Source organism: Symphalangus syndactylus, chromosome 17, assembly GCF_028878055.3.
Source record: "Symphalangus syndactylus isolate Jambi chromosome 17, NHGRI_mSymSyn1-v2.1_pri, whole genome shotgun sequence".
In the NCBI taxonomy this organism is placed as follows: domain Eukaryota; kingdom Metazoa; phylum Chordata; class Mammalia; order Primates; family Hylobatidae; genus Symphalangus; species Symphalangus syndactylus.
In genome coordinates, this window is record NC_072439.2 from 15,133,542 (window position 1) to 15,144,163 (window position 10,622).

The 10,622-nt window shown below is 46.2% G+C and overlaps 1 non-coding gene across 1 annotated transcript; it reads right to left on the minus strand.

Annotated features, from left to right (window-relative positions):
• Positions 1-6,617: 6,617 nt before the first annotated feature.
• Positions 6,618-6,724, minus strand: LOC129467185 (U6 spliceosomal RNA). The gene has a single exon (XR_008652308.1). It is a non-coding gene; the product is annotated as a U6 spliceosomal RNA (small nuclear RNA).
• Positions 6,725-10,622: the final 3,898 nt, after the last annotated feature.

The following is a 10,622-nucleotide window of genomic DNA, read 5'->3' on the forward strand; positions in this document are numbered from 1 at the left end:
TGATCCTCCCGCCTCGGCCTCCCAAAGTGCTGGGATTACAGGTGTGAGCCACCACGCCCAGCCGACACATTTCTGTTATTTAAGCCACCAGTTCCTGGTCACAGGAAACTCACACAGCAGGTAAGCCAATGAATTAACAAATGACTGCACTGTGGGAGTCAGAACAGTTTTGCAAAGCTCCCTGTCAACTCAGGCCAACCTCACCTCTAAATGGGGGAACACAATGCAGGGAATCCCCCAGTTCAGAGGCCCAAATCTTGCACTTGTGTCTCCAGAAAGAGAAAGAGCTGGAGATTGCCCACTAAGCTGAGAACTTTTCTATGTCCCATTGCACAGCATCCTCCCCATGACCCTGCAAAGTAGGAATTCACTATCCCTTTTACAGATGAAGAGACTGAGGCTCAGAGTGGGCACTGTAGTGGGCAGCTTACGAAGATGTCCTCATTTGATCCCATTTCTGGTACTCCTGCCCTTGTGGAATCTCTTCCCTTTCTTCTAAAGGATAAAATACAGCTGGGCGTGGTGGCTTGCACCTGTAATTATGGCTACTTGGGAGGCTGAGGTGGGAGGATCTCATGAGCCCATGAATTTGAGGCTGCAGTGAGCTATGATCCCATCACTGCACTCCAGCCCGGGTGACAGAGCAAAACCACATCTCTGTTTTTTTTTTTTTTGAGACAGGGTCTCACTTTGTCAACCATGCTACAGTGCAGTGGCATGATCATGGCTTACTGCAGCCTCAACTCCCAGGCTCAGGTGATCCTCCTACCTTAGCCTCCTGAGTAGCTAGGACTATAGGCATGTGCCACTATGCTCAGCTAATTTGTTTAAAATTTTTTTTTTTTTGTAGAGATGGTCGGGGGGTGGTCTCACCCTATTTCCCAGGCTGGTCTCAAACTCCTGGCCTCAAGTGATCCTCCTGCCTTGGCCTCCCAAGGTGCTGGGATTACAGGCATGAGCCACTGTGCCCAGCCTCTTGCTAGCTTTGATGAAGCAGGCTGATGTGATCAGGAGGCCCACATGGCAAGAATCTGGGTAGCCTCCAGCCATCAAGGAACTGAATATTGTTGACAACCATATGAATGTGGAAGCAAATCCTACCCCGTTGAGCCTTCAGATGAGACTCTGTTGCTGGCCAACACCTTGTGACAGCCTGAAGCACAGGACCCAGTCAAGCTATGCCCAGATTCCTGATCTGCAGAAACTGAGATCATAAGTAAGTGTTGTTTTAAGCCACTAAGTTTTGGGGTAGTTTGTTACACAGCAATAGCTAACCAATACAAACAATCAGTTGCCTGAGGTCACACAATAGAAATTAGCACGGTCAGGCTGGGTGTCGTGGCTCAGGCCTGTAATCTCAGCATTTTGGGAGGCCAAGGTAGGTGGATCACCTGAGGTCAGGAGTTTGAGAGTAGCCTGGCCAACATGGGAATCCCGTCTCTACTAAAAATACAAAAATTAGCCAGCTACTCAGGAGGCTGAGGCAGGAGAATCACTTGAACCCAGGAGGTGGAGGTTGCAGTGAGCCAAGATCACATCACTGCACTCCAGCCTGGATGACAGAGTAAGACTCTGTCTAAAGAAAAAGAAAAGAAAAGAAAAGAAAAGAAAAGAAAAGAAAAGAAAAGAAAGAGAGAGAAAGAGAGAAAGAAAGGAGAAGGGAAGGGAAGAAAAGAAAAGAAAGAAAGAGAGAGAGAGAAGAAAGAAAGAAAGAGAAAGAAAGGAGAAGGGAAGGGAAGAAAAAGAGAGAGAGAGAGAAAGAAAGAAAGGAAAGAAAGAAAACAAAAGAAAAGAAAAGAAAAAAGAAAAGAAAAAAGAAAAGAAGGAGGGAGGGAGGGAGGGAGAAGAGAGCGACCAAGAGAGAGCGCAACCATTCTCCCTCACAGAGAAGACTGCTGGCTGCTGCAAAGGATGAGTGAGAAGGCAAAACCCTGGGGTTTCCTTTTCTCTCCTGGCACCAGGGATGTGTCGCTGTCCGTGGTACTGAACGGTGCTGATAGGAGCGGCTTAAAGGAGGGTGGAGCATCTCCTGTTCCCTCCTAGCAGCTCCTTGGTAGGGAGCCTGCGCTGTCCACATGCAGGGCTGAGAAATTCAGGGCTTTCAGGAACTTGCATGGTTCTTTCACAGAACCACCTCCCTGGCTCCGAGCTTGGTGACTTCTGCTAGCATGAGCCTCTCCTTCTGGGGAGGCTGGCCTCCCAAATCCCACCTGGCCCCAAACCCTACCTACTCACGTGAGAATTCAGGGGATCCTGGGTTGTTGGGGTAACAGACTCAATCAGTTTTCTGTCTCTCTGTCTCCTTGTCTCTGTCTTTGCATCGTCTTTGTCTCTGCCTCTCTATTCTCTTTCTGATTTTCTATTTTTCTCTGTGGCTTTCTGTCTCTACCCATCTCTGTGTCTTCCTATCTCTGTGTGTATCTGTCTCCCTGTCTCTATCTCTGTCTTGTCTCTCTGTCTTTATTTCTGTCTTTGTCTCTCTGTCTCTGTGTCTCTTTGTTTCTGCCTGTCTCTCTATTCTTTCTATTTGTCTGTGTCTCTGCCCACCTCTGTCTCTCTGTCTCTATCTCTGTCTTTGTCTCTGCCCATCTGTCTATTCTCTTTCTCTCTATTTGTCTCTGTCTGTGTCTCTCTCCACCTCTGTACCTCTCTGTCTCTGTCTCTGCCTGCCTGTCTTTCTATGTCTCTTTCTGTCTCTCTGTGTGTGTCTCTGTCTCTTCCTCTCTTTCTGGCTTTCTTTGTGTCTCTGCATTTCTTTCCAGCTCTCTCTCCCTCTCCACCACTCTAAAAGCCACAAACCCTTCTGGCTGCCCTGCAATGGGCCCAACTTTCTCCAGCCACCTGAGGAGAGAGAAAATGAAAAAAAGACCCCAGCCACTCACCAAGCCTGCATTCACCACTTATAAGCGACAGGGTTTTGGGCGCATAAACAGCCCTTGAGGCTAACTCCTGCCCCAGTCCACCTCTGTCTCCCATCATCCCTTGACCCTATCTACACAGTGACATGATCGATAGGCGATCTCTCACTGCCTCTGATTCCCAAGGGCCGCTCCCCGCTCCACACCTAAAAACAAACCTCATTAGCCCCCAAACACCTGGAAGCTGGAACATGAGGGGTGTGAATAATTTATTTTGTGAGTCATTTTAATATTTTATAATAATTGCGAGAAGCCATTTGGTATTGTGTAGCTGTTTGAGTGTCATTAAGACAGAGCCAGGGCCGGGCGCGGTGGCTCATGCCTGTAATCCCAACACTTTGGGAGTCCGAGGTGGGTGCATCACTTGAGGTCAGGAGATCTAGACCAGCCTGGCTAACATGGTGAAATCTTGTCTCTACTACAAACACAAAAAATTAGCCGGGCGTGGTGGCATTGCCTGTAGTCCCAGCTATTCGAGAGGCTGAGGCAAGAGAATCCCTTGAACCTGGGAGGCGGAGGTTGCAGTGACCTGAGATCATGCCACTGCACTCCAGCCTGGGTGACAGAGTGAGAAAAAAAAAAAAAAAAAAAAAAAGAGCCAGGCATGGGCCCTGCCACCAGGGTATCTTGGAATCTATCGAGGTGAGCCATCCCCAAGGGGGCACGTGGCTGGGGGCCAGGCTGAGGGAAGAAGGCAGCCTCAAAGCATATTGAGGGTGGCCAGATGCCACTTAGTAATCGGTGAGCAGTGAATGGGCCAAGACTGCAGCTCTGTCTTAGTCCTGTTTCATTCACTCATTCATTCATTCATGCACTCATTCAAACTCTCCCCCGGGGTCCTTTATTGCACTTAAATCAAGCTCAAACCCTCCACCGTGGCCTAAAAGACCCCCCCAGGCCGGGTGAAGTGACTCATGCCTGTAATCCCAACACTTTGGAAGGCTGAGATGGGAGGATCGCTTGAGCCCAGGAGTTTGAGACTAGCCTGAAAAACATAGCAAGATCGCTGTCTCTACAAAAACTACAAAAATTAGCTGGGCATGGTGGTGCATGCCTGTAGTTTCAGCTACCCGGGAGGCTGAGGTGAAAGGATCACTTGAGCCTGGGAGATCGAGGCTGCAGTGAGCCATGATTGCACCACTGCACTCCAGCCTGGGCGACAGAGCAAGACCTCATCTCTAAACATAAATAAATAAATATATATCTATATAAATAAATAAAATTATAAAAAGAATAAAAGGGCCGAGCATGTTGGTTGATGCCTGGAATCCCAGCACTCTGGGAGACCAAGGAAGGAGGATCACTGGAGCCCAGGAGTTCAAGACCAGCTAAGCAACATGGTGAACCCTACCTCTATCAAAAATACAAAAAATTAGCCAGGCATGCTGGCACGTGGCTGTGGTTCCAGCTACTCGGGAGGCTGAGGCGGGAGGATCACTTGAGACTGGGAGATGGAGGCTACAGTGAGCTATGATCGCACCACTGCACTCCAGCCTGGGTGACAGAGAAAGACCCCATCTCTAAAAACAAATAAAATTATGAAAAATAAAAGATCCTTTTCCCTTCAAAATCCAGCCCCTTCCAGCCTTCACCTCCTCTCCTGCGCCCCATTCTGCTCCAGCCACACTGGCCTCCTTGCCACTCCTCCACTGCACAAGCACCTTCCCACCCTTGAGCCTTTGCATTTGCAGCCCCCTCCTCCTAGCATGCCCTGCCCTGGACTCCTCCTGTGATGAGCTCCTTCTCATCCTTCAAGCCTCAGCTCACACATCGCCTCCCGGATCTCACAGTGGTAGGATTTAGAGAGGGGGCGTGGGGTAGGAGGGTGTGCTTGGCAGGGAGCTCTGTGTGGGCAAGGACTTGGTGCCAAGACAGTTGAGACTGAATCAGCTGAATATGAAGATGGGCAGGTGGAGAGGTGGGTGGGGCTGGGAAAACCGGGTTGACAGAGAAGATGCCTGGAAAAAGAAGAAAAAAAAGGCTAGGGGCAGGGTTCCAGAGGGCCTCAAAGATGAAGATGAATAATCTGGGCTCCATCCTGGAAGAAAAGACTTAAGAGCCATTCCTTATTTCTTCATGGAGCTGGGTCATGCTCCACCTTCACTGCTCATTCCCCTGCATGGTGGATTCCACGTTGTCTCAAGTCCCTCCATGCTCATGAGCCCAATTCTAGCCAGTCACCTGGGCCATTTGTTCCCTCTAGAGAACCTCATTATGACCCACAACAATGTGGCAGAAAACGTCTGGCATCCATTAAAAAAAATCCATGCCCCACTTCCCACAACGTAGAGTTGCCCTGGAAAGTGGCTGCCCACCCATGGACTACATTTCCCAGATGCCCTTGCAGTAGGTATGATCATGTGACATGTTCTGACCAATGGGATGTGGGTGGAAAGGATAGGTATTATTCCCAAGTCAAATACGTCTTAGTTCCCCACAAATTACCCTAAATGTAGTGACTTAAAACAACACAAAATTATTATCCTAGAGTTCTGGAGATCAGAATTCTAAAATGTGGAAGGTTGTGTTTGCTCTGAAGACTCTAGGGGAGAAGTTGTTCCCTGGTCTTTTCCAGGTTCTAGGGGCTGACCACATTTCTAGGTTCACAGTCTCACATCCCTCTGACCTCTGCTTCTGGCTTTGCTCTTTGATGCTCCTGCCTTCCTCTTATAAGGGCCCCTGGGATGACATTGGATTCACCTGGAATCTCTAAGAAAATCTCCCCATCTCAAGGTCTATAATTTAATCACACCTGCAAAATATCTTTTGCCATATAAGGTGATAAATTCACAGTTGTGAGTTCTTTATATATTCTAGATACCTGTTCCTTATCAGATATATGATTTACAAATATTTTATTCCATCCTCTGGGTTGTCTATTCACTGTCTGGATGGTGTCCTTTGAAACACAGCATTTTTAAATTTTGATGAAGTCCTATTCATCTGGTATTTCTTTGGTTGTTTGTACTCTTAGTGTCATGTCCAAGAAACTATTGCCAGTCCCAAGATCATGAAACTCCTTTGTTTTTTTCCAAGAGTTTTATTGTTTTAACTCTTACATTTAAGTCTGTGATGTATTTTGAGTTAAGTTTTGTGCTTGGTGTGAGGTAGGGATTCAACTTTACCCTTTTGCATGTGGATATCCAGTTGTCCTGAAATCATTTGTTGAAAAGATTATTTGTTTCTCCATTGGATTGTCTTGGCCCTTGTTGAAAAGCAATTGACCATAAATGTGAGAGTTTATTTCTGGATTTTCAATTTTCTACCATGGATCTAAAAGTCTGTCATTGCGCCAGTAACCCATTGCTCTGCCTCCCGGGTTCATGCCATTCTCCTGCCTCACCCTCCAAAGTAGCTGGGACTACAGGCGCCCACCACCACACCCAGTTAATTTTTTGTATTTTTAGTAAAGACGGGGTTTCACCATGTTAGCCAGGATGGTCTCGATCTCCTGACCTCGTGATCCACCCACCTCGGCCTCCCAAAGTGCTGGGATTACAGGCGTGAGCCACCACGCCCGGCTGATATAAGGTTTCTAATCAGAAAGTGTAAGTCCTTCAACTTATTATTTCATTTCAAGATTATTTTGGATACTCTAAGTGCCTTGAATTTCCATATAAATTTTAGAATGATCAATTTCTAAAAAAAAGCTGAGATTTTAATAGGGATTGTTTTGTTTTTGTTTTGTTTTGTTTTTTTTTAAATATGGAATGCTTCACGAATTTGCGTGTCATCCTTGCGCAGGGGCCATGCTAATCTTCTCTGTATTGTTCCAATTTTAGTATATGTGCTGCCGAAGCGAGCACTAATAGGGATTGTTTTGAATCTACAGACCGGTTAAGGAGTATTAACAATATTACATTTTCTAATCCAAGAATATGAGAGGTTTTTATTTAGGTCTTAAATTTCTTTCAACAATATTTTATAGTGCTCAGAGTATAAATTTTTCACTTTTCTGTTAAATTTACTCCTAAGTATTTTGTTCTTTTTGATGCTATCATAAAGATAATGATTTTCCTAATTTCACTTTCAGATTGTTCATTTCTAATATATACAAATGCAATTAACTTTGTTTTCTTCTTTTTTTAAAGTTTCTTTTTCCAAATTTTTTCACTTAAAAAAAATTGATTCTTGGCCCAGGAAGTCGAGGCTGCAGTGAGCTATGATTACATGATTGCACTCCAGCCTGAGCAACAGATCGAGACTCTGTCTCCAAAAAATAAAATAAAATAAAATAAAGTGAAATAAAATAAATGAATTCAGCAAAGTTGAAGGATACAAGACCACGACACAAAATTTGTTGCATTTGCTTGCTCAGATGATCTACAAAGGTAATTTTTTTAATTTTTAAGAATCAAGGCCAGGTGTAGTGGCTCATGCCTGTAATCCCAGCACTTTGGAAGACCGAGATGAGCAGATCATGAGGTCCAGAGATCGAGATTCATCCTGGCCAACATGGTGAAACCCCATCTCTACTAAAAATACAAAAATTGGCCTCCCGGGTTCAAGTGATTCTCCTGCCTCAGCCTCCCAAGTAGCTGGTACTACAGGTGGGCACCATCATGCCTGGCTAATTTTTGTATTTTTAGTAGAGATGGGGTTTCGCCATGTTGGCCAGGCTGGTCTCGACCTCCTAACCTCAAGTGATCCACCCATCTCGGCCTCCCAAAGTGCTGGGAAGAGTCACCATGCCCGGCCATTTTTTTTTTTTTTTTTGAGACGGAGTCTCACTCTGTCGCCCAGGCTGAAGTGCAGTGGCGCGATCTCGACTCACTGCAAGCTCCGCCTCCCGGGTTCAGGCCGTTTTCCTGCCTCAGCCTCCCGCCACCACGCCTGACTAATTTTTTGTATTTTTAGTAGAGATGGGGTTTCACTGTGTTAGCCAGGACGGTCTCAATCTCCTGACCTCGTGATCCATCCACTTCGGCCTCCCAAAGTGCTGGGATTACAGGCATGAGCCACCGCGCCCGGCCGTGCCCAGCCTTTTATATGTTTTTATTTGAAATCCATATATCCTCTTTGGCAAAGTGTTGTTCAAGTCATCTGCCTGTTTTTTGGTGTTTTTTTTTTTTTTCTCTTTTGTTTGGAGACAGAGTCTCACTCTGTCACCCAGGCTGGAGTGCAGTGGTGTGAGGACAGCTCACTGTAACCTCAACCTCTTGTGCTCAAGCAATTCTCCCACCTCAGCTTCCCCAGTAGCTGGAACGGCAGGCACGCCCCGCTATGCCCAGCTAATTTTTTTTTAAGAGCTCAGATTTCACTATTTTGCTCTGGCTTGTCTTGAACTCCTGACCTCAAGCGATCCTCCCATGTCGGCCTCCCAAGTAGCTAGGACTTGAGGCGTTCACTACCACACCCAGTTAATTTATTAATTTTTTGTAGAGATGGAGTCTTCCTAGGTTGCCCTAGATGGTCTTGAACTCCTGGCCTCAAGCAATCCTCCCATCTGGGCCTTACAAAGTGTTGAGATCACAGCTGTGAGCCACTGCATCAGATCACTTTTTAACTTTTTATTTATAGAAAAATGTACAATATGCAGTTGTAAAAATAATACAGAAAAACATGGCAGTAAATCTGTTTTGTTGTTGTTGTTGTTGTTTGTTTGTTTGTTTTTTGAGACGGAGTTTCACTCCTGTTGCCCAGGCTGGAGTATAATGGCATGATCTCAGCTCACTGCAACCTCTGCCTCCCGGATTCAAGCGATTCTCCTGCCTCAACCTCCTGAGTAGCTGGGATTACAGGTGCTTGCCACCCACGCCTGGCTAATTTTGTATTTTTAGTAGAGACGGGTGTTTCTCCATGTTGGTCAGGCTGGTCTGGAACTCCCGACCTCAGGTGATCCACCTGTCTCGGCCTCCCAAAGTGCTGGAATTATAGGCATGAGCCACCATGTCCAGCTGGCAGTAAATCTTAATGACTTTGAATTAGGCAATTATATGATACCAAAAGCAGTAAAAAAAGAAAAAACAGATTCATTGGATGACATCAAAATTAAAAATTTTGTGTTGCCAAATGATACCATCGAAAAAGTAAAAATACAATCTATAAATTGGGGAAAATAAACTTGTATGCAAATGTGAAAAGAACTCTCAAAACTCAAAAATAAAAACATTAATAGCCAAATTTTTTTTTTAACGGAGTCTCACTCTGTCGCCTAGGCTGGAGGGCAGTGATGCAATCTTAGCTCACTGCAACCTCCCTCTCCTAGGTTCAAGCGATTCTCCTGCCTCAGCCTCCCGAGTAGCTGGGACTACAGGTGCCCGCCACCACACCCGGCTAACTTTTGTATTTCTAGTAGGGACGGGTTTTCACCATGTTGGCCAGGCTGGTGTCAAACTTCTGGCCTCAAGTGATCTGCCCACCTCAGCCTCCCAAAATGCTGGAATTACAGACGTGAGCCACCACGCCAAGCCTAATAACCCAATTTTTGAAATGGGCAAGTGATCTGAGTAAATGTTTCTCCAAAGACAGTATACAAATGGCCAATGGTCACATGAAAAGATTCTCAACATCATTAGTCACTAGGAAAATGCAAATCAAAACCACAATGAGATACCACTTTACACCCACTAGGTTTGCTAAAATTAAAAAGACAGACAATAGGCCTGGTGCGGTGGCTCACGCCTGTAGTCCCAGCACTTTGGGAGGCCAAGATGGGCAGATGACTTGAGGTCAGGAGTTCGAGACCAGCCTGGCCAACATGGTGAAACCCTGTCTCCACCAAAAACACAGAAATTAGCCGGGCATGGTGGTGCACACCTGTAATCCCAACTACTCGGGAGGTTGAGGCAGGAGAATCACTTGAACCCAGGAGGCGGAGGTTGCAGTGAGCCGAGATCGTGCCACTTCACTCCAGCCTGGGCAACAGAGTGAGACTCTGCCTCAAAAAAAAAAAAATTAAAATAAAAAAATATGTGTATGCAAATCTTTTTTTCTTTTCTTTTGAGACAGAGTCTCACTCTGTCACCCAGGCTAGAGTGGAGTGGTGTGATATCAGTTCCACCATGACCAGCTAATTTTTTGTATTTTTAGTAGAGGCAGGGTTTCACTGTGTTGGCCAGGCTGGTCTTGAACTCCAGACCTCAAGTGATCCGCCTGCTTCTGCCTCCCAAAGTGCTGGGATTATAGGCGTGAGCCGCCACCCCTGACCCCATGCAAAATCTGAAGGATAAATGTTGATAGCAGTATTATTGATAACAATTCAAACAGTGAAAACAATCTGACTGTCCGTCAATTGATGAACAGAAAAGCCAAACGTGGTCCGTCCACACAGTGGAATGTATTTGGCCATGAAAAGGAATGAAGCCCTGGTACAGGTTACAATGTGGGTGAACCTTAAACACATCATGCTCTGTGAAAGAAACCAGACACAGGCCAGGCGCAGTGGCTCACGCCTGGAATCCCAGCACTTTGGAAGGCCAAGGTGGGTGGATCAAGAGGTCAGGAGTTCAAGACCAGCCTGGCCAAGATGGTGAAACCCCCGTCTCTACTAAAAATACAAAAATTAGCCGGGCGTGGTGGTGGGTGCCTGTAATCCCAGCTACTCGGGAGGCTGAGACAGGAAAATCGCTTGAACCCAGGGGGTGGAGGCTGCAGTGAGCCGAGATCGTGCCACTGCACTGCAGCCTGGGCAGAGAAAAAAAAAGAAAAGAAAGAAAGAAACCAGACACAAAGGCCACATATTGTATGATCTTGCTCATGTGG